This window comes from Gorilla gorilla, chromosome 12 (assembly GCF_029281585.2).
Source record: "Gorilla gorilla gorilla isolate KB3781 chromosome 12, NHGRI_mGorGor1-v2.1_pri, whole genome shotgun sequence".
NCBI lineage: Eukaryota > Metazoa > Chordata > Mammalia > Primates > Hominidae > Gorilla > Gorilla gorilla.
The window spans coordinates 44,182,254-44,207,054 of NC_073236.2; the positions used below are offsets into that span (position 1 = coordinate 44,182,254).

The 24,801-nt window shown below is 42.3% G+C and overlaps 1 pseudogene; it reads left to right on the forward strand.

The window, feature by feature from the left end:
* Positions 1–10,938: 10,938 nt before the first annotated feature.
* On the forward strand, positions 10,939–24,500 carry LOC101126005 (protein ILRUN-like; annotated as a pseudogene).
* The last annotated feature ends 301 nt before the right edge of the window (positions 24,501–24,801 follow it).

Consider the following 24,801-nt stretch of genomic DNA (forward strand, 5'->3'; position numbering starts at 1 on the left):
GATTGGTCCATTTTACAGAGTGCTGATTGGTGCGTTTACAAACCTTTAGCTAGACACAGAGTGCTGATTGGTGCATTTTTACAGAGTGCTGATTGGTGCGTTTACAAAGCTTTAGCTAAACACAGAGCACTGATTGGTGCATTTACAATCCTTTAGCTAGACAGAAAAGTTCCCCAAGTCCCTACCCGACCCAGAAGCCCAGCTGGCTTCACTTCTCACTACTGTCCTGTGGGTCAAGTTAACTCTAAGTTTGTTGTATGGAAGGGATTCCTGCATTGGCTGGGCTGTTGGATGAGATGGGTTCTGAGGTTGCTTCCAACACTAAAGCTCCTTAATTCTTTTTTTGTTTTGTTTTGTTTTTGTTTTTGTTTTTTGAGACACAGTCTTGCTGTGTCACCCAGGCTGGAGTGCAGTGGCATGATCTTGGCTTACTGCAACCTCTGCCTCCCAGGTTCAAGCCATTCTCTGGCCTCAGCTTCCCGAGTAGCTGAGATTAGAGGTGTGCACCACCATGTCTGGCTAATTAAGGTTTCTCCCTGTCAGCCAGGCTGGTCTTGAACACCTGGCCTCAAGTGATCCACCTGCCTCAGCCTCCCTAAGTGCTGGGATTGCAGGCATGAGCCACCATGCCTGGCCTCTAACTTGTACAACATGCTCATCTCCTTCCTGGAACTCTATTGAATTAAAATGCAAGCCAATTAAATGCTGTCTAAGACTATGGAGGGAACAAAGTTTTGAGGGCACAGGTTGTCCACAAATCACCACTTTGACCCAGAAAGGAGGGACAACGTTCAGTTTTGATATGGGTTCACATTGCTATGTGATACACATTTCTCCGTGATACACATTTCTCCCTCTACTTTGAAGGGTCACATGAAAATGGTTTCTTGTTCTCTCCTGATCCCTATAGTGCCCTGGAAAAAATATCTAAGTAAACATGTTGGTTTTTAAAAAATGTTCATGTCAGGTTTTTTTCATAATGTAATTGGATAAGATTTCCATGCCCCCAAGTTAGAGCATTCCTTCTTAGACCTGATCCTCAGAAGAATGCAGACAGATTTATATTGCCTGGGGAGGGGGGGGTCTGGAAGTGGGGTAGGTCCTTGTTCCATGAAGTCCATCTCTTCCATAATCAAGTTTGTACTGCCTTTGAATTATTAGTACCAGTTATTAACACTTGGCCTGCAGGTTTAAGGCCAAGCCTTTATCCCGGAGTTTGAGAGTTTGCTGAATTTGTCCCTATCTACTTTTCAACCTTTACCCTCAATGCCTGACAAAGAATTCCCAGCTAAAGGGCATGTCATATGGGATATGCACTGTTCTCTAAATAGACCTTGGCATTCAGTCATTTGTTTATTCAGCAAATACTTATCCAGTGCTTATTGTTGCTATGACCAAGACCGTGTGACAACAGCTTTCAAGGTACTTAACATTTCTCTTTGTTCTTTTTAAACTCAGTGTCCCAAGTCTCTCTGAGCCTGAGGGTTATTCTTTGTTTTGAGGCCAACACAAATTCCATCTGTTTGTGAGATACTCCTGGCTCATTTCACTTTAAGTTTATGCCTACAAATTTCTATCAATTTCAACCTCGATCCTGCATTTCTCTGGTAATTTACACCCACATCTTCTCTCTTCTTAAAACTCTGCCTATCCGCTCATAACTCCATCTGTTACAGAGAAAACAGAAGCAAGAAGAGAATAGCCTACTTTTCTATTTACAAGTCTGCCAGAGTATCTATGATCCTATTCCCTGTCACCTGCTTAAGGGATCTATTCCTGCAATTACTCCCCTTCTCTCATGAAAAATGCAGTTTACCTTTCTGCTGAATTATTACCCTAAGCATTGACATATGCTGCAATAGGCTGGGCTCAGTGGCTCACACTTGTAATCCCAGCACTTCGGGAGGCCGAGGCGGGCAGATCACGAGGTCAAGAGATCGAGACCATCCTGGCCAACATGGTGAAACCCCAACATGGTGAAACCCCGCCTCCACTAAAAATACAAAAATTAGCTGGGCTTGGTGGCGCATGCCTGTAGTCCCAGCTACTCGGGAGGCTGAGACAGGAGAATCTCTTGAACCCAGGAGGCGGAGGTTGTAGTGAGCCGAGATTGTGCCACTGCACTCCAGCCTGGCGACAGAGTGAGACTCCGTCTCAAAAATAAATAAATAAATAAATGCTGCAATAATAAGTAGGAAAAAATATCTCCTTCCTAGACCCCATGTCTCCCTCAACTGTGGACCATTTCTCTGCTCACCTTCAGAGCAATCATGCCGGGCAATATTAGTCTATATTCATGGCCTCATTTCTTTCTGATTCTCCTGTTGCACACTATGGTCAGGCTGTGAAGGACCTCTTGTCAAATCCACAGTGGCTCTCAGTTCTCATTTCATTTGATCTCTCAGCAAGCGCTCGACATAGTTTATCAGCTGCTTTGTTCTTATTGTTCTTTTTCCTTGGCTTCTTGGATGCCATGCTCTCCCGGTCTTCCTTTTCCTCTTTTTGGCCACCGTTTCTAAGGGTCTTGCTGGCTCCTCCTCTTCCCCTTGACTTCTCCATGGTGCAGTGCCCTGGTTCCCTTCTCTGCACTTTCCTGGTCTCATCCAGTCCTGTGAACACATAGAACGCCATTTATGTTCTGATGATGCTCAAGTATGTATCGCTAGCCCTGACTCTGTCTCCCTGGGTGTTTTCTGAACAATCTTGACCAGATGATGTGATGGAAGCCTTCTAAACCTGCAAAGGTTTTGCAGCACATCCAGAGTTCAATCAGACTCCTGCCTTTCCTACTCTCTGCTCTAGCTGCACAAGTTTCTTTGTAGTTCCTCCAACAAACCAGGACCCTTCTAGTTCTCCCTACTGAGAATTTTCTTTCCATAGATATTTACTCTCTCACTTTATTTAGATCTTGTCTCCTGTGTCACCTTATTAGAAGGCTTCCCTAACTACCCTGTCTAAAATACTAATCAAATAGTGTACTCTCTAAACTCCCTTCACAATCTGTCCCCAACCCTGCCTCAGTTTTCTTCACTGCACATGCACCTGTCATTATATGATTCATCTTATTTGTTTGTTAATTGTCTGTCTCCTGCCCTAGAAAATACATTCCATGAGGTCAGTGATTTTGTCTTGTTCATCCTCAGATCCTGTGTACCTAGAATAGTGTCAAGCATGAGTGAAGGCATGGATGTTCCAGGCATTAGTGATCTTGCCTTTCCCTAAAGAGCCGTTGCAATTTTAAATCTGCACGTTTGGCAGGAAGCCTTGCCTTGCTTTATTGTGTCTCTATGTTTTCTTTGCCAGGTCAGTGTCAGATAGCGCAAGACAGGGACTGTGCTTCATGCCCTGTCATGCTTTTGCACAGCAGTGCTCTGACCAGTAAGTGTTCAGTATGTGGATGTTAATGTGGTTGTGGCTTAGGTTTTCCTTCTGATGTAAGCATTTCTGTCTTTCTTTTTTTTTTGTTGAGACGGAGTCTCACTCTGCCACCCAGGCTGCAGTGCGGTGGTGCAATCTCGGCTCAGTGCAACCTCTGCCTCCTCAGTTCAAGCGATTCTCCTGCCTCAGCCTCCCGAGTAGCTGAGATTACAGGCATGGGCCACCATGCCTGGCTAATTTTTTGTATTTTTAATAGAGATGGGGTTTCACCGTGTTAGCCAGGATGTGTGCTGTTGACTGCGCCGGACCAATTCTTTCTCTTTTTGAGATGGAGTCTCGCTCTGTTGCCCAGGCTGGAGTGCAGTGGTGCGATGTTGGCTCACTGCAATCTCCGCCTCCTGGGTTCATGGGATTCTCCTGCCTCAGCCTCCTGAGTAGTTGGGATTATAGGCACCCTCCACCAGGTCCGGCTAATTTTTTGTATTTTTAGTAGAGACGGAGCTTTGCCATGTTGACCAGGATGGTCTTGAACTCCTGACCTCAAGTGATCCGCCTGCTTTGGCCTCCCAAAGTGCTGGGATTGTAGGTGTGAGCCACTGTGCGAGGCTGAGTCCTCAATAATTCTTAAAAGTGGAAAGATTTCCTGAGACTAAGGCATTTGAGAACTGCTGTGGTAGAGGCAGTGAGGGTGGGAACAGGACGTGGCTGTGTCTCATTCTCCTGGGGGATACAATTTAGAGGAGACCTGTTAATTTGGAAGACAGTCACTATGGACAGGAACGAACAGCCTTGGAGGGTTCTACACTTTCTGACTGGTCCAAGAAAGACTAGATGTTGTGAGTCAAATGGGCCAGAGTGCTGTTTCTCTCTTCACATACTTTAGGTTACCAAAACAACATAAATGCCCATTTTTGAGTATTTCACTGTAGAATGGAGAGAAGCTTCTTTCTGGTATCTCACATCCTCTTCTCCTGTCTCCCCTGATTATCAGTTGTACTTACTTCTTTGTGATTCACATGCAGTGTATTTGACTCGAAACTTCACACGCTGAAGCACCTGGATCGTTTTGGTGCCTTTAACCCTCTCTCCCTGTTGGAGTGTGGGCTTCTGCAGAGCAGGCGCTATGCCCAGCCCACTGGATCCAGGCAGAGCCACCCTGGCATCCGGTCTAGTGCAGAGGGGGCCTTCAGAGCATGTTTGCTGACTGAATGAGTAAATATAGAAAGGTAATGCTATTTAGGGTAAAGATGAGACTGTTCTGTGAGTCTGTTACTTAATCCCTTATGCTGCATGCTCTTTCCTCCCACTCAGAGGCAGCTGTTTGAGGAGCACAGATCTCCGTCTTCTACAAGCCGAGAAGCAAATGGGAATTGTTGACGAAGCCCTGGTCTGGGGTTAGGAGGTCAGGCGTCTAGTCCAACCTTTCCTCTAACTAGCTGTATGCCATCAGGTCTGTAAAGTGCCTCCCGATCATTACCTACAGATAGACACTCAGATGGACATATGTCCTCTGAATGCAGAAACAGTCACATGGACAAACTCCTTGACCCCTGGCTTATGAGAAATGCTCAAGCAGCAGGGTGATGAATTTGATGTGAGAAAGGCTTTTATTTTACACTCCAGAGGCAGGACAATTTTAAAATACCATCCACCATGGGCCTATATTCTTTAGGTGATATTGAGTAATCTTTGAGAAGCAAAACAAGATACAGAGAGGGACTGAGAAACTAGGATGTGTCTCACCTTGCCCTCAATCAATGAGATTCACGCATTCATTCCTCAAATATGTATTGCTCACTATGTGCCCATGTACCAAGATTGGTGTGGGACTTGGGTGATCACAGTGTGATCAGCTTATGCGGGGTCCTCGCCCTTTCTGGGGCTCAGTTTCCTTGTTTCTAAAATTAAAACTTAGAAAAGATGTTCTTTAAGAGCCTTTCCGGATTGGAACGTCTGTGATTTTCCTCAGCCGTGGAAGCAGTCCCTTGCTTCTTTTTTATGTATCTATTAAAATCTTGGGTAACAGAATTTAACCATTTTTTGAGATTTAACCACATTTAAGCCCTTCGAAACTTCATGCTTTCCCAGAAGATGAATCGTGAGATACTCCAGTGTATCTGGATGGGGGAAAAAGAACAAATGTCTTGGGAAATTTGAAGATCTCTGTGTCTGTGCACAAGTCTCTTTCACTCAGCATTAAACCGTCTCTAAGTAGGAAACATCAAATTTCTCCCATCTCGGAAACTCATCCGTGTCTCCACATGTGGCTTCGTTTATGAAAGACTGATTAATTTTTCATGCCTGTGATCCCCTGGCTTTGCCCCATGCAAGGACATGACTGCTGAAGGCCTGTCATAAATCTAATTATTTTTTACAAGTTCTACTATTATATGAGCAGCTGTGATGCTATGGATGGGGCTGCTCACTAGTTCTGATGGCAAAGCGCAGGACACTCTCTGTCCTCTTCAGGGCCCTTTCCTCCCCTTTTCTTTTCCACGGCTTTGCCATGTTCTACCCTTCTTAGCACGGTCGATATAATCCAAGGTCACCTATTCCTGAAACAGCATAGAGATTTATGAAGCAGGAAAAGATAGCAAAGGGCTCCTGATTTGATACATCTCAGGAAAGAATCCAGTTGCAAAAAATGAGTTTAGTTTCACCTTAAAAGAAAAAGAAATGTTTAATATAAGGAAAGTTGATTCCCAGGGTTTGACTCAAGTCTGTCAGCTACAGTAGCTGAGACTTCAAGGTCTCAGGAGGAAGGAGAGCTCTAGAGATCTGAGCTGCATCACTATGTTTTCAAAGGAAGATGCAAACCCCTAAGGCCGGAACATGGCAAGATAAATTTTCTCTGCTTTGAAAAGAGAAACAGTTTCTCTTTTCAGTGAATGTTTGATACTCTCGAGGCCCCGATTCCCTTAGTTCAATGCCAACATTTTTCTTGTATTAATCTTATTTTCTCTCTCACATTTAGATTGTAAGTCCCTTGTTCTTAGCCCAGTACATAGCACAGAGAAAGCCCTTAAATGAAGAATGAATGTCTGGCTCTGTTCTCTAATATGGGGTCCTATGTCATGCTAGCAGGAAATGTTTGTTTTTACAGTGCTCAGTTTAGGCATATTTATTCTCCTACTGGTAGTTTCTAGGGATTAACCAAAGACCAAAACCTGCCTACTCAAGCCAAAGGGCCTGACAGTCACATCTTGAAGCTCTGACACTGCCCAATGGGGGGACCAATCGCCTTTCATGGAAATATTTCCTCTTCACCCACTTATCAAAGATTTATTAATGACCTATTGTGGGCAAGGAACTCTACGGGGCTCCAGGGATATAATGTTAGGTAAGCCATGGTCCTTCTCCCATGAAGTGGGGGTGATAAAGTAGAGTTGCTTTAAAAAAAAAAAAAGTGTGCTGAATTGTGTTTTTATTTCAGATAAGCTAGGAATAAATTTTTTAGTATATTTATAGTAGAATCATGCTCCTTGCAACATGTGGGCCATACTTATACTACAGAATTATTCCTAGTCTATCTGAAATTCAAATTTAACTGGGTATCCTGTATTTTATTCGTGTGTTACAGTGGCACCCACTGTCATAGTCAGACTGTTGTCTGAGTTCAGGAGAGATAACCTAATTCTGCCTGAGCAAGGCAGGGCAAATTTCTCAGTGGTATTGGAAGAGTAGGGATTAGCTCATTTAATCTCTTGCAGTTGTTGTCACTATTACACCCTTGTTTTTTTCTTTTTTCTTTTTTTTTTTGAGATGGAGTCTCACTCTGTCACCAGGCTGGAGTGCAGTGGCATGATCTCGGCTCCCTGCAACCTCCGCCTCCCAGGTTCAAGCAATTCCCCTGCCTCAGCCTCCTGAATAGCTGGGACTACAGGCGTGCGCTACCACGCCCAGCTAATTTTTGTATTTTTAGTAAAGACGGGGTTTCACCATGTTGGCCAGGATGGTCTTGACCTTTCGACCTCGTGATCCACCCACCTCGGCCTCCCAAAGTGCTAGGATTACAGGCATAAGCCACCACATCTGGCCTATGCCATTTTTAATCTGGGAAAACTGAGAGCCAGAGGTTAAGTAGCTTGCCTAAGGTCAGTTAGCTAGTAAGTGTCTGTGCTGGCATTTGAACCTAGGCAGACTAAGCTATTAGCACACATGTAACCACTATGCTATCCTTATATTGCTACTTCTAATAATTTATTTATGTGATTTGCTGTACAAACCGTTTTCATATTTCTTGGCTTAAGTCTTTCACGTGATCCACACAGGGACTGAGAAACTCAGTAATGAATGCCACTTTGCCTTCAGTCAATGCGATTTATGTATTCATTCAGCACATGTTTATTAAGCACTCTGGGCTTTATGACCATATTGTCAGATTTGGTATCATGCTCTCTTTGGTATAAATTGGGACACATAGATTAGGTAAATTGCCTTTAATATTAAATATGTCATCTGGGCCAGCCCTGGAACTCCTAGACCACCTCCTGTGACTATGACAGAACCCAGTTCTGCTTGGTGGGTATCTATTTCTCATTCAATAAAATGAGGAAAAATGAAAATAAATTCATACTATGACATGATGATCTTATCATCCCTGTCAAGTATAGAAATACCATCCTTTTAGGTCTTTGAAAACAAAAGTGACCTTCCTATTGGGAGAATGTGTTATAGTATGTGGGTCTCACCCTTGAGTGGCCATCAGAGTCCCTTAAGGGCTTGTGGCACACAGATGGCCCGGCCCCACCCCCGAGTTTCTGATGCAGCGGGTCTGGGGTGACCCTGAACATTTGCATTTCTAGCTAGTTCCCAGGAGATGCTAATGCTGCTGGTCCAGGGACCACCTGCGGAGAACCTCTGGCACAGCAAAGGGAGGGGTGAAATCAGAAAGCCTGGGGTCAGTGTCCAGCTTCCAGCCTTGAACAAGGCCAAGTTATAGAGCCTGATGGAGTCTGTTTCTTCATCCAGTTAGGCTCTTGGAGCCCTTCTGAGAATGAAATGGCATAAGGTAAAATAATAGTTATTTTTCTTGCTCTTCTGCTTTGGAGATACTACAATTGTGCTTCAGTGACACACACAGCATCATGGATTGCCTGTCTTAATTGCTTCCGACGGTCTCAGCTGAGAAAAGGCTCCTGACTGATGGATGATGTGGGGGAGTGCAGGAATCCTATTTGGCTTGATGCTCAGCCCAGAGATGCCTGTGGTGAGGTGAGATGCACATTGGGGTCCTGCAGGCCGTCCCTGGGCCGTAGGACTACACCCTTGTCTTTACTTGGTTTTCCCGGAAGCAGACCCTGAGACAAGGTGCAGTTTGTTTAGGAGGCGATCCCAGAAAACGCTGGCGGGAGAGCGGGAAGGGAAGCCAGGAGGGAAAAGAGGCATTAAGAACTCCTCCATCAGGCCAGTTATCACAGCAGGCATGGTGGCCTGGTCCGGCTGGGGGAGCTCTGGCTTTCTTTGGAGGCTTCTCTGGGGATCTTTATCTGTCACTCCTGCTGCCTGAGAAAGCTCTCAGGTGGGAGGTAGTTTAGCTAATGCAGGCAGCCCCAGGGCCTGGGGTCCAGAGATGCCCATGGCAATCTCCTCCATCCTCGGGCCTCTAGCCAAAGCTCTAAGGCACCCACTGTTACTGGCCATATGCCATGCGCTTCACGTGCGCCAGGCAGAGACGAGCTCAAGAGCCGCTGGTCTCCGCTGCGGGTGGCGAGGCGGCTGGAACAGCATACTTCAGTCGTTCCGTGTCAGCCTCCACCGCTGGTAGCACCAGAGCCTCCCAGGCGTCCCCGCAGTCCGAGCCAGCCTTAGCACCCAGCGCTTTCTTGCTGTCGCTTGGTTGTTCCCGCGGCGGCCGAGCTCAGCACCTCTCACACTCCCTGCCTCTCGAGGACTCTGCTTGTTCTTCATCACAGCACGGTTGCTCTCGCACCCAAGGCGGTGTCCCCCCAGCGCCTCACCACGATCGCGGCAGAGATCTCCTGCAGGGCGTCCGGGCCTTGGGAAGGCATCGCCATCTCCCGCGGCGCCCTCACGGACTAGCGCAGCGGGCTGGCATCGCTTCCTGAGGTTTGGTCCCAAGTTTTACGGCTTAATGAGGCACATAAATAGATAAATTGTCTTCATCACGACAGCGATTGCTTTCACTTGGCAGGAGACCCACATATTACTGCACCTTTGGGATTCCCCTTCCTAATTCGGAGGCAATCACCATTATTCACATTTTACGAAATAAGAAGCACAAGCTCAGAGGGGGTTCAGAGCAGTTTAAACATGTATACAGTGGTTAAATGGTCAGGTTAAGATGACCATTGAACATTTAAGTTTAATGATTTATAAAACCATATAGACAGCGTGGGCATGTGATCTGTGAGCCGTGGTCCCCACGGAAGCGGTGAGAACGCACCTGGCCGGCTCAGCCAGACGGCGCGGTGGCCTAGGCCCTGCTGCGGGCTCTGGATCCAGCGGTCACGGTTTCACTGAGAGGGCGCCTCCCGGGGGCTGCTCCGGCCCAGGGCAGGGCGTTGCAGGGGTGATGGGACAGCCCTGCTTTTGGGAGGCGCGGCACTCTGCCAAGGGCCACCCCTGGTAGCCCTGCCCAGCCTCCCTGGGAGCACACAGCTGTCTAGGATGCTTCTGGGCATCCTTTCCCTCCGTTCCACTCGGGGTCTGTGGTGCTCCACAGGGGGTCTCCAAAATGGCCCTAATGACCTAAAGACCCCCACCTCCTGCTCTCCACATCCTGAGTGGGCCCCTATTTTTTACCCGAGCAAATCTGTGTGAGTGTGAATAAATTATCTGTGTGAATGGAGTTCAGAAGAAGTAATGATTCATGACTTTTGAGATTAGGTTATAAGGGACTACAGCTTTCATGTGGGGCTGTCTCTCTGTCTATCTCTGTCTCTCTCTCTCTTTCTCACCTCTTTCTCTTCTCTCTCTCTTTCTTCCTGTCTATGTCTCAGATCACTTGCTCAGGGGCAAGCAAGTGGCCATGTTTGAAGTGCACTCAAGCAGCTCTGTGGAGATGCTCACATAGTAAGAACTAAATAAGGCTCTCAGTGCCACTGAGACCAGCCAGCAATCACATGAATGAGTTTGGAAGGGATACAGGAGCCTTCAAGTGGGGCTTGACTGCAAATTATAATTACTGTTTTTATTTATTTATTTATTTATTTTAGCAATTGTATGTTACCATATGGGTAGAATTGGGTTTTGCGTTGTTATATAATCTAAACATCTTTTTTATTTAATAGGTGAATTAACTTGGTAAGTGTTTAACAGGTGAATTAACTTGATAATTAACTTGATAAGGTGAATTAACTTGATAACGTATTTGCTTTTGGAGAGGCGAGAGGCGGTGGAGCTAGAGGGGTGGGGGTGGGGAGAGGGAGTGGCAGAGTGACCTTACCCCTATGAGACTGAGAGAGGCCCTGGGCCTACCCCAAAGGAGTGGGGTCACAATGCCAGCTAGCAGCCAGCCCCCTCCTGGTCCCCCAGCCTGGCAGCATGGTGGCAGCTCGGTTGTGAGGAGGCAAGGAAACAGCTGTCCAGCTCCCTTCCATGAAGGGCATGGACATGGACCGGGAGCTGGAGCTGATGCAGAATTTCAGCTGCCTGAGCACCACCAACAAAGACGTGCTCATCTCCAAGTTCCAGAGGCTGCTCGGCTTCCAGCTCAACCCTGCCAGTTGCGCCTTCTTCCTGGACAGGACCAACTGGAACCTACAAGCAGCAATTGGTGCCTCTTATGCCTTTGAGAGCTCCAACATCAGTGTGCCCTCTGTGTCCTTTGTTGAAGATGTCACCCTAGAGGAAGGGTAGTCAATACCTCCTGATACTCAGTTTGTAAAAACTTGGTGGATCCAGAATTCTGTGGCAGAGGCCTGGCCTCCAGGGGTTTGTCCTAAATATGTCGGGGGAGACCAAGTTGGACGTGTGAACATGCTGATGGTGAGATTGCTAGAGCCGCAAGAGATTACAGATGTTATTGTCCAGATGTGCAGCCCCAGGAGAGCAGGAATGTATCAGGGACGGTGACGGATGTGCACTGCTACAGGACTCTACTATGGAGATGTCATCTGGGTGATTCTCAGTGTGGAGGTGGGTGGACTTTTAGAAGTAACGCAGCAGCTGTCATCTTTTGAAACGGAGTTCAACACAGCCACATAGCAAGGTAGAAGGAAACTTCAACCCTTTTGCCTCTCCCCAAAAGAACCAACAATCAGATGAAAACAACTTATAAGACCCTGGGGGTTCCGAGTTCTACTCGATCAGCAAAAACACATGGGCTCCTACTCCTGACCAAGCTGAGCAAGATCAGAGCAGACTGTCACAGAACTCTGTAAATCTGTCTCCCAGCAGTCATGCAAACAACTTATCAGTAGTGACTTACAGTAAGGGGCTCCGTGGGCCTTACCCCTTCGGCCAGTCTTTTTTTGGAGATGGAGTCTTGCTCTGTTGCCCAGGCTGGAGTGCAGTGGCGTTATCTCGGCTCACTGCAACCTCTGCCTCCCAGGTTCAAGCAATTCTCCTGCCTCAGCCTCCTGAGTAGTTGGGACTTACAGGCACGCACCACCACGCCCAGCTAATTTTTGTATTTTTAGTCGAGATGGAGCTTCACCATGTTGGCCAGGATGGTCTTGATCTCTTGACCTTGTGATCCTCCTGCCTCGGCCTCCCAAAGTGCTGGGATTACAGGCGTGAGCCACTGCGCCCAGCCCCCTTCGGCCAGTCTTAAATGGGTGTCAGCAAGAAGAAAAATTAACAAAAGACAGAAGGCCTGACTTTGGGTGTGGGGCAAGGGGTTTGTCTGGATTGCAGATCACATTGCACAGACCCCTGGCTCTGACCCCCTCTCATCCCGGAAGAAGAGGAAGAAGCAGAACAGACTAGTTTTGAGTAAACTTAGTATGTATGTGTGAAAAAAAAATACTGGCTCTTAGTTCTGTCCTTTCATTTGATACTAGCTACTTTGATAGTTATTCTTCAGGTTGTTCACTATATTGTTGGTTTTCTGTCTTCTTTTGTGTGTGTGTGTGGGTTTGATGTTCAGGAATGCTTGTGTTTGTGTTGTGGTGTCTAGCCTTATATTTATACCATTATGTAATAACTTGAATCCTCTTTTCCTTTAATGATACCTCATTCCCACCTAAAATGTGCAATATAATTACTGTTTTCTCTTTCCTTCTATCTCTCCTCTACTACCAAATATTACCCAATACTACCTTTCTTAGTATTCATTTTTGTACTGTTAAATATGCTTAGACTTTTATTGCATGGTTTGTTGGCTTTAAATAAAATCCTCTGACTCTCAGCTATTACTTATAAATCCCGCAATACATTTCTTTCTCTTCTGCATTGGTGCACATCCACACCCACTTTTTTCCCCCTTTTCCCCCAAGTTTTTGTCAGCATGTATAATATTTACATATTATTTTCTCACTTCAACTTCTGAAACCCAGAGGTTTCAGCCTCAGTAGTAAAGTTAAATATATTTGATACTGATCGCCAGTCCTTTTGCCCAAATCTCCCCCATCAGCTCTTGCTTGACTACTGGTTCGGTCTTCTGGAAGAGTCTTTAAAAAGGCTTGTGGGAATATTGTTTGAGCTTTTTCATGTTTAAAACAATTTATCTGTAGCTTTTATTTTTGAGAGCAACTTAGATGGCTCTTGGGTCACATTTTCTTCCTTTGGGTATCTTATAGGTGTTGTTTTACTGTCGTTTAGCATTAAATCTTTTTGTGACCAGACAAATGTGTTCCTTTATAAGTGATTTGTGTGTGTGTGTGTGTGTGTGCCTTTTACTATGACATGCTTCAGTGTTGACTATTCTGGATTAATATTTTCCTAGCAAACAATGATCCTTACATAGATATTAGTTTTCTTTAATTGCAGGAACCTTTCTTGAATTATATATTTAAATTGTGTGTTTCTGTGTGTGTTTTTTAAAGTAATTTCAACTTTTATTTCAGGTTCAGGGCGTGCTTTGTTACATGGGTATATTGTGTGATGCTGAGGCTTGGGGTATGATTAATCCCATCATCATCTAGATAGTACCCAATAGTTTTTGTTTGTTAGTTTGTTTGTTTTTGAGACAAAGTCTTGCTCTTCTCCCCCAGGCTGGAGTGCAATGGGGTGAACTTGGTTCACTGCAACCTCCGCCTCCCGGGCTTAAGCGATTCTCCTGCCCCAGCCTCCCGAGTAGCTGGGATTACAGGTGTGCGCCATCATGCCCAGCTAATTTTTGTATTTTTAGTAGAGATGGGGTTTCGCCATGTTGGCCAGGTTGATCTCGAACTCCTGACCTCAAGTGATCCACCCACCTTGACCTCCCAAAGTGCTGGGATTACAGGTGTGAGCCACAGCGCCTGGCCAGTACCCAATAGTTTTTCAATCACTGCTGACTTTCCTTCCTCCCACCCCCATCTAGTAGTCCCCAGTGTCTGTTGTTCCCATGAATATATCTATGTGTTCCCAATGCTTAGCTCCCAGTTATAAATGAGAACATGTGGTCTTCAGTTCACTTAGGATAATGGCCTCCAGCTGCATCCGTGTTACTTCAAAGTGTATGATTTTATTCATTTTTATGGTTGTGTAGCAGTCCATGGTGCATATGTACCACATTTTCTTTATCTAATCTACTGTTGATGGGAACTTAGGTTGATTCCATGGCATTGATATTGTGAATAGTTCTGTGATGAACATACAAGTACGTGTGTCTTTTTGGTAGAACAATTTATTTTCCTTTGGATATATACCCTGTAATAGGATTGCTGGGTCGAATGGCAGTTCTAAGTTCTTTGAGAAATCTCCAGACACTGCTTTCTACAGTGGCTGCACTAATTTACATTCCCATCAACAGGGTATATGTGTTCCATTTTCTCCACAGCCTTGCTTGCCAGCATCTACTGTTTTTTGACATTTTTAATAATAGCATTCTGACTGGTGTGAGATGTTATCTCAATGTGGTTTTGATGTGCTTTTCTCTGATGATTTAGTGATATTGATCATTTTCTCATGTTTGTTGACTACTTGTATGTCTTCTTTTAAAAAGTGTCTGTTTATATCTTTAGTTCACTTTTTAACAGGATTTTTTTTTGCTTGTTGAATTGTTTACATTCCTTATAGATTTGGATATTAGACCTTTGTCAGATGCATGGTTTGTGAATATTTTTCTCTCATTCTGTAGGTTGTCTGTTTACTCTGTTGATAGTTTCTTAGGCTGTGCAGAAGCTCTTTAGTTTAATTAGGTCCCACTTGTCAATTTTTGTTTTTGTTACAATTGTTTTCGAGGACTTAGTGATAAATTCTTTCCCAAGGCTGATGTCCAGAATGGTGCTTCCTAGGTTTTCTTCTAGGATTCTTATAGTTTAAGTCATATATTTATGTCTTTAATCCATCTTTAATTTTTGTGTATGGTGAAAGGTACAGATAGAGCTTCATTCTTCTGCATATGGCTAGCCAGCTATCCCAGCACCATTTATTGAATAGGGAGTCCTTTCCCACTGCTTGTTTTTGTCAATTTTGTCAAAGATCAGGTGTGCAGCTTTACTTCCGGGTTGTCTTTTCTGTTCCATTGGTCTACGTGTCTGTTTTTGTATCAGTACCATAGTGTTCTGGTTATACAGTTTGAAGTCAGGTAATGTGATGCTTCCAGCTTTGTTCTTTGCTTAGGATTGCTTTGGCTATTTGGGCTCTTTTTTAGTTTCATATGAATTTTAGCATAGTTTTCTCTAGTTCTGTGGAAATGATGCTGGTAGTTTGATAGGAATAGCATTGAATCTATAGATTGCTTTAGGTAGTATGGCGATTTTAACAATATCAATTCTTCCAATCTGTGAGCATGACTGTTTTTGCATTTCTGTGATCTCTTTCAGCAGTGTTTTGTAGTTCTTCTTGTAGAGATATGCTTCAATGTTGACCACTCTGGGCTCATTTTTTCCTAGTGAACAATAAGCCTTATACAGATGCCAGTCCTCTTGAATTTCAGGAACATTTCTTGATTTCAATATTTAAATTTTTCTGTGGTTTATTGTTTTGGTTTTCTTCTTTGGGAAAAAAATAAATTTCTTTAGTCATCTTCATGTGTCTTCCAGTTATTCTATTTTTCTCTGTAATTCGTTTTATTTTCTGACATATCCATTTCATTGTATTCTCTTTTCTCATTTGTAACCATATATATACATTTCTAATGTTTTTTCTTAAAATGTCTGATCTCCTTATGTGTCATTTAATTTTGTGTTTAAATTTGTAGCGAGTCTTTTCTTTTACTACTTTGTGGATACCTTCCCCGAAATCTTGCATTTCTGTTTCTGGTTTTTCTTACTAAAGTTAATTGCTTTGATACATTTTTTAAATATTTATTCTTTTGTTGTTGTTGTTGTTGTTGTTGTTGTTGTTGTTGTTGTTGAGATGGAGTCTCGCTCTGTCACCCAGGCCGGAGTGCAGTGGCGTGATCTCGGCTCACTGCAACCTTTACCTCCCAGGTTCAAGTGAGTCTCCAGCCTCAGCCTCCTGAGTAGCTGGGACTACAGGCACATGCCACCATGCCCGGCTAGTTTTTGTATTTTTAGTAGAGACTGGGTTTCACCATAATGGCCAGGCTGGTCACGAACTCCTAACCTCAGGTGATCTGCCCACCTTGGCCTCCCAAAGTGCTGGGATTACAGACATGAGCCACCGTGCTCCACCTAAAATATTTATTCTTATAATATCTTTATATCAGTGTTATGTAGTTCTTTTGAAAAATTTTATTTTTCTACATATCCATAAAACTATTGAACTAATTGGCTTTTTATGAGCCAGCTATTTGCAGGAGATGTATGTGTGTGTGTGTGTGTGTGTGTGTGTGTGTGTAGAGCATTGAGAACTGGAGGGAGGGAAGGGGAAGACCAGGTTGGTTTCCTAAGCTTCACAATTCAAAGGCTCTCTCACTTCTCCCACCAAAAAAAAAGATTGCTTCTGCATCTATTGATCGGGCATATGATTCTTTCCTCTGCTTCTATGAATCAAACATAGTCTAGCAATGTTTCTTCTACTGGCTGTACTCACTCCAATATCTTCAACCATTGCTACAAAGGATGGATATAGTCTTTCCATTCTAGAGTGAGCCACTTACATCTATAGCGTAGCATATATTTTTAATGGTACATTCTGAGTTGTGCCTTTGCAGGGTCCCTTATCGCCTGCTCATTATTTTTCTGTCTCCTTCCACATGACATGTGTTTTGATATTTTAGCATCTGGAAGTTATTTCTATTTTTCATTCTCTGTTTGCTTTTGTTTAATTTCCAAGCAGAGAGGAAAAGTATGCAGACTTATGTATCTATGTAGTGGAAGTGCTCACTGACATCTGCTGACTAGTCTTGTTTGTAATTAACAACATAGGTTAGCAAGATGACTAAGTGAGATGAGACTAAGGTACGATTTCTGTTCCATGTTTAATTTCTTTTTTCTTTTTTTTTTTTGAGACGGAGTCTTGCTGTGTCGCCCAGGCTGGAGTGCAGTGGTATAATCTCAGTTTACTGCAACCTCTGCCTCCCGGGTTCAAGCAATTCTTCTGCCTCAGCTTCCCGAGTAGCTGAGACTACAGGCGCTTACCACCATGCCTGGCTAATTTTTTGTATTTTTAGTAGACAGGGTTTCACCGCATTAGCCAGGATGGTCTCAATCTCTTGACCTCGTGATCCGCCTGCCTCAGCCTCCCAAAGTGCTGGGATTACAGGCGTGAGCCACCGCGCCCGGCCCTGTGCGTTTAATTTCTTGCAACTAGCTGGTTGGTCAGTGAGACCACTTAGCTAGCAAAAATAAGTAAACTAGTCTGAGAAAATTGTTCTAATATGCACAATCCAAAAATATTTCCACAAAAATAAGTATTTTTATTTACTAATTCAGTTGAACAGCAGCAACAACGATAATAATAAAACACCAGGGGCAATTGACAAAATTACAATCTGAGGATTTTACTTTTGAATTTATGACCATAGTCATCCTTCTGCATTTTGTCATAATTTCTTACATTCATGAAAGATGATAAAAACCGATTTGAATGCAGTTTGTTAATGTCATGAAATATTATTTTAGAGAAACATTAAATCACATCTAGTGCCACTGCTATGGTTGGAATGTGTCCCCTTCAAAATTCAAGTGTTGAAACTTACTGGCCAATGTGATAGTATTAAGAGGTGAGGCCTTCAAGAGGTGATTAGGCCATGAGGGCTTTTCCTTTGTGAAAAGGATTAAGGTCCTTATAAAAGAGATTTCGTGTAGCATTTGGCTCTCTTGCCTTCTTGCCTTCAGCCTCCAGAACTTAGAGAAAATAAATTTGTTCTTTTCGTTTTTTGATGTTATGACTTTGGATTTCTATTCTTTATAAATTACCTAGTCAGTGGTGTTCTTATTTTTTTTTTTTTTTTAAACAGAGACAGAGTCTTACTCTGTTACCTAGGCTGGAATGCAGCAACATGATCATAGCTCACTATAGCCTCAAACTCCTGGTTTCAAGTGACCCTCCCACCTCAGCCTCCCATGAAGCTGGGACTACAGACATATGCCACTGCACCCAGCTAATCTTGTAAGTTGTTGTTGTCGTTGTTGTTTGGTAGAGGTGGAGTCTCACTAAGTTGCCCAGGCTGGTCTCAAACTCCTGGGCTCAAGTAATGCTCTTGCCTTGGCCTCCCAAAGTGTGAGGATTGTAGACATGAACACCTAGCCTAGGTGTGTGGTATTCTATTATAGCAGCACAAACAGACTAAGACAGAAGCTCACTAAACATACTTCTATTAAGGCTGTTTTGGCTAATCTTTTGCCATTTTTTTTTTAAGTAGTGCAACTTGGCTAAAAACATTGTCAAAGTGCTTTGAGGGTATTAGATTCAAATTCTGTTTGCATAGTTTTATTGTGTTTGGGCCCTAGAAGTAAAGCTTACTCAGTAGAAGGATGTTTTCCAGTACAAAGAGTTGAATTTTGGGCTCCATGGTAGCATGGTAATAAAAAGTTATGGCATTAAATACAGTCCTAGGAGTTGCTTTTCGATTTTCGGCCAAACCCAAAGATGCAGATTATAACTTATGTCTTCATCACTTCTTTGGAAGCTCGTGAGCCCCTTCCACAAATATTTCCACAGTAAATGGAAATCTGTCCTCCATAATAGCATACCTGTGGTCAGATCTTATGGTATTTGGAAGATTATTTTTTTAAAATTCTTTGCAAACTAAAAGAGATAGACCTTTTGGGTAAATTTTTATGTCTTCTTAGAAATAGGTATCATACTTTTTGGTCCAGGAATGTAGATAATGTCAACTTTCTGGAACCCGGATTCTTTGTTTTTCAAATGACAGAGACTAGATGAATTGCTTTTTAATGCCTCTCAAGTTGTTAACTGAAAGGTGGGTGTAGAGCTATCTCAGAACACAATAGTTTTGAGGAATAACTTTTGAAAGTCATTGGGTAGGATGACCACCTATGCCCCATTTGCTTGTGCTAACTTTTTCTTTTGAACACTTATTCAGGGATGAGCAATATTGGGGCAAAATAGAGATTATTAGGCAGATATTATTATCTACTCTCAGATAACTCTACTATTTGTGATTACATGATTTTAATTTTATTCATTTAGGTAGTTAAAAAAAAATTAAAGTTTTTTCTACTTAAACTACAATTACTCCCAGAAGGGATTATGCCTTAAGCTTCTGTTACTGAAGGCTTTTATTATAATTTAGTACTTTAGGCCAAAATTATTGGCGTTCAATTTTACAAGACTGTTGTGGTTCAGAGATTGTGTCTTATAAATATAGGGAGTGGGGTGGGGAGGAATAGGGAGTTGAAAGTCCCAGTTTTTGTTTTTTGTTTTTTTGAGACAGAGTCTCACTCTGTCGCCCAGGCTGGAGTGCAGTGGCACAATCTTGGCTCACTGCAACCTCCGCCTCCCGGGTTCAAGTGATTCTCCTGCCTCAGCCTACCAAGTAGCTGGGATTATAGGTGCCCGCCACCATGCCTGGCTAATTTTTGTATTTTTAGTAAAAACAGAGTTTTGCCATATTCGCCAGGATGGTCTTGAACTCTTGATCTCATGATCCACCCGCCTTGGCCTCCCAAAGTTCTGGGATTATAGGCATGAGCCACTGTGCCTGGCCTATAAATATTCTTTACCAAGTTAATAAAGTTTGTTTTTATTTCTAGTTTGCTGATGATTTTTAATTGATATGTAACATTTGTACATCTGATATTCTGTTACATGCATAAAATATGTAATGATCCAGTCAGGGTATTTGGGGTGTTCGTCACCCTGAGTATTTATCATTTCTATGTGCTGGGAACATTTCAGGTCTTCTAGCTATTTTGAAATATACAATACATTGTTATTAATCATAGTCACCCTACTCTGCTATTTAACATTAGAACTTATTCCTTCTAACTATGTGTTTGTACCCACTAACCAATCTCTCTCTATTTCCCTCCACACCCCCTGCCACTACCCACACACCCTTCCCAGCCTCTGGTATCTATCATTCTACTCTCTACCTTCATGAGAGCAACTGTTTTAGCTCCTACATATGAATAAGAACATGTGATGTTTGTCTTTATGTGCCTGACTTATTTCACTTAACATAATGACCTCCAGTTCCACTCATGTTACTGCAAATGACATGATTTTATTCTTTTTAAGGCTGAATAGTATTCCATTGTGTATATGTACCACATCTTCTTTATTCATTCATCCACTAATGGACATCTAAGTTGATTCTACATCTTCGTTATTATGAATAGTGCTGCAATAAACATGGGAGTACAGATATCCCTTTTATATGCTGATTTCCTTTCCTGTGGATAAATACCCAGTAGTGGGATTGCTGAATCATACAATAGTTCTCCTTTTAGTTTTTTGAGAAATCTCTATACTGTTTTTCATAGTGGCTGTACTAATTTACATTCTCATCAACAGTGTTTGAGTTCCCTTTTCTTTGCATTCTTGCTAGCATCTGTAAACTATTTTGTCTTTTTAATAATAGCCGTCCTAATTGGGGTGAGATGCTATCTCGTTTTAGTCTCGATTTGCATTTCCCTGATGATTAGTGATGTTGAACATTTTATCATAAACTTTCATAAACTCATTGCTGGCCATTTGTGTGCTTTCTTTTCAGAAATGTCTACTTATGTCTTTTGTCCCCTTTTTAATGGGATTTTCTTTCCCCACTGTTGAGTTGAGTTCCTTGTATAATCTGGATATTAGTCCCTTGTTGGATGAAAGGTTTGCAAATATTTTCTCCCATTCAACTGGCTGTTTCTTCACTCTGTTGATTGTTTCCTTTGTTGTGCAGAAGTTTTTAGTTTAATGAAGTCCCATCATTCTATTGTCATTTTTGTTGCCTGTGCTTTTGAGGTCCTAGCCATAACATGTTTGCCTAGATTCAAGTTCTGAAGTGTTTCCCCTACATTTTCTTCTAATCATTTTATAGTTTCGAGTCTTACATTTAAGTCTTTAATCCATTTTGAGTTGATTTTTGTATATGGTGAGAGAAAGGGGTCCAGTTTCATTCTTCTGCTTATGAATATCCAATTTTTACAGCACTGTTTATTGAAGAGAGTGTCCTTTCCCTGAGGTATGTTCATGGTGCTTTTAAAAAAAGTGTTTGTTTTTACCAAGTGTTTTTGTTGCACTACTGATATGATCATGTCTTTTTCTTCTTTATTGTATTAATGTGGTAAGATACATTGTTTTATTTGCAAACGTCAAACCAACCTTACATTCCATGAAAACTCCAACTGGTTGTGATTTTTAAAATTATTGCTAGGCTATATTTTCTAATATTTTCTTTGAGGTTTTTGCATCAATGTTCATGAAAAAGCTTGGTTGGTAATTTTCATTTCATTTGATGTCCACAGATTTTGATATTCAGGTTTTCTCCTCATTTAATGAGTGGAATGCAGTCTTTCTTTTTATATTTTCTGGGAAATTTGTGTAATATTTTTGTTATTTCTTTCATAAACATTTATAGGAATTCACAGGTAGAGCCATCTAGGCCTAGGATTCCTTTGTCAGCAGGATTTAAATTCCATATTTGATTATCTATCTTTTTGTGTCCCTGATTATTTTATATAAATGCCAGATGAGTATGTATGCTATATATAACTGTTGTGTGAAGGAGTTACATATACAAAGTGACTCTCAAATGTGGAAAGATCCAAGAAACCAAAGAACTAAGCAGACAAATCTAGTTTGTCGATGGAGGGCAATTTATTAGGGAACTTATGGATGGAAGCATGGTCTCAAGCAGCTGCAAGACAGGTAGATTTCCACACTATTACTTCCTAGACTCAGGGCTTACATACCGTAGGGAAAGGGGTATGTGCTCTACAGAGACAATTGAAGGCAACCCTCTAGAACAGGCAAGGATGCTGTGTGCGTCGTGGCCTATAATCTTGGTGACCACATTAAGGGTGCTTGGATCTAAAGGCAGGATTTATGTTGAGTACATGTTCTCACACTAAGAACAGCAAATAAGCTAGGAACCAGGAGGCATTCACGGGACTGGAACTAATCAGAAGTCAACATGGCAGATTAGCATCCAAGATGGAGTCACTTTTGTCTCCACAATAATTGTAGTTAATTTGAATCACTGTGTGATGTTATCTTCCTCAAGAGAGGATTTACTATTGTTTCTCACAGAAGGGTGGGTCCTTTCATCTAATCAGAGAGTGAGATGACTTGAACCTGGGCCTCATTCTTTGGGAGGATACTCTATTTCTGGCACCCCTGTCTCTAGGGTTTACCCCTTCCAAGGTCCAAACTGGAAGCTTGGGTATCTATTAGGGTCCCTTGTTTTTGCTGAAAGAAAATAGCCTTCTTTGCTTTTCCCGCCAGTTCCTTGGAATTGTTTCAAGTTACACTTAGTTTCTCAGCGGCTGCTCTCTGTCCTGACTGTGTGCTTCTCAGTCTGTGTTGTCTGAGTGGCAAATGTCTCCAGGAGAAAAAGTCAGATCGCATGTTGGGCTGACTTCCTTGGGTTTCCCATCTCTCTGGGATCTTCGCAGAGATATTTATTTTATTATCTCTAGCTTTTCTAGTTATTAACAATGAGGAGGTTGGCCTGAAACAAGTTAATTCCACCAAAGTCAGAAGTAAACATTACACATTATCCTTGAATGAAAGCATAAAGGAAAGGTGGCTTTTAGAAAGTAAGTACTCCTGTTATTAATACTTATCAGTGCAAGTCCAACAGTCTTAGGGAAAGACAATTAAATAAACTTTGAGTATTGAAATTTTAATTTGCACTTTGGGTAATGCACATTCTAAACTGAGAAAAGTAATATCCATTAGTAGAATGTGTTTATCCAAGAATAGAGACTCCTCGTTCTTTCTAGCAGGATAAGTAGTGATTGCTGAACTTTGAACTGGGTAATAACAAGTTGATACTAAGTACTGTACTTATTATTTACTCTTTACTCTTGTGCACTTTCATTTCTCAGATTGTACCGTGGAACAGTTGGAGCACAAGTCGAAACAAATCTAAAAATATTCTTGTGAAAAATGAATCATACACCAGCTGGTTGCTATGTTTTTGTTGACAGGAACCTGAGGACATGTATTGTGGCTTTATTTTCTAAATAACGATGTGCTCTTTTTTTCAATGTAAAAATACCACCACCAGACAGCAACTTTAAAGCATGGACTTTAGGCTGTTTTTAGCAGTACTGATAGGTTTACCTTTACCCACTTGCCCTCACCTTTCCCATCTGATAGAGTCCTGCCTATATCTTGCATTTATGGGATGAGTCCTCAGATTATATATCGAGTCTACTCCCTTAACTAGAAATCTTAGACTCCTAAACATAGCGTTTTCTCTACTGAGCTAATAGGCCCAGCTCGTGTAAAACCAGGTGCTTAATGTCATTAGTAAAGACTGAAATCTTATTAAGATAAATTATTTATGATGGGTGATGCAAAGATTCAATTCAAAGTGGTATAAACTATCAACATACAGGAGCCTGAGTTACTTTTTGTGCACTTATAATTTCCTTAACAGAATGAACTTCAGTGAAAGGGGGGAAAATAAAGTTAATTTATATTCTGGGGAATTAAACACATTGATCTTTAACTAGTATAAGCCCAACTATTGTTTAAAGGGAGAAAAAATCATGCTGCATGTAGCTCTTATTCAACTGTCATAAACAAACTAAAGATCAGTGGTGATTCCAAAAGTAAATGTGAACCAGGCACGGTGGCTCACCTCTGTAATCCCAGCACTTGGGGAGGCCGAGGCAGGTGGATCACCCGAGGTAACGAGCTCCAGACCAGCCTGGCCAACATGGCAAAACCCCGTCTCTACTAAAAATAAAAAAAATCAGCCAGGCATGGTGGCAGGCTTCTGTAGTCCCAGCTACTACTCAGAAGGCTGAGGCATGAAAATTGCTTGAACCCAGGAGGCGGAGGTTGCAGTGAGCTGAGATTGTGCCACTGCACTGCAGCCTGGGTGACAGAGCAAGACTCCATCTAAAAAAAAAAAAGAAAAAAAAAAAGCAATTGTACATTAAATATAATGCTGTTTAAATTTTGAGCCCTTCTGAATTATGTAAAGTGTTTGTTTAATAAAAGTGAAGTGCCCTTTAAAACTGTGCTGTCCGATACAGTGGCCAATTGTCATCTGAGTGACTTTGAGCACTTATAATGCAGAGAATGTGCATTGAGGTGGGCTCTAGGTGTAAACCTCATACCTGATTGTTATTCACCTGAGTGAATAACAAAAACAGGAATATAAAATATCTCATTAACTATTTTAAATATTTATATGTTGAGGTGATGTTGCTTGTACATTAAATTAAATGCAAAATATTATTAAATTTAATTCTACCTGTATTTTTTACTTTTTAATGTGGTGACTAGACAATTTTTAGTTCCATATGTGGTTTACATTATATTTCTATTGGTCAGAACTGCTTGAGAAGCTCAAAAATGTTGGACAACATTTAGGAATGTAAGAGTAAATCTCTCCACATCCACTATTATTATGAAAAGTGGAATATTTCTAAACACAGATGCTCCCTTCCTGCAGAGGGGCTGCAGACACCCTAACTCCAGCCCACAGAGACCTACTGCGGCTCCTCACCTTCAGAACTGTCGGATAATGAATCTGGGTTATTTTAAGCTACCGAGCTTGCAAAAATTTGTGACAACAGCTAGAGGAAACTCATACAAACACAGAGGATGAAACTGAGACTCTAAGAATTAAGAAACTTAACCAAATCACAGGTGTTTGAGGAGCGTCTGTGGTCAGACCTGGGGCTTCTAATTCCCAGTGTAGTGATATTGATCTCACACCACTGATGCAGTAAAAGTAAGAAACCAAGAGACCGCTGTAAACTAAGGTCACAGCTGTCCCCTCTTCTCAATGCACTGAAGAAAGCCTCCTTAGAGAAAAAGCAATCA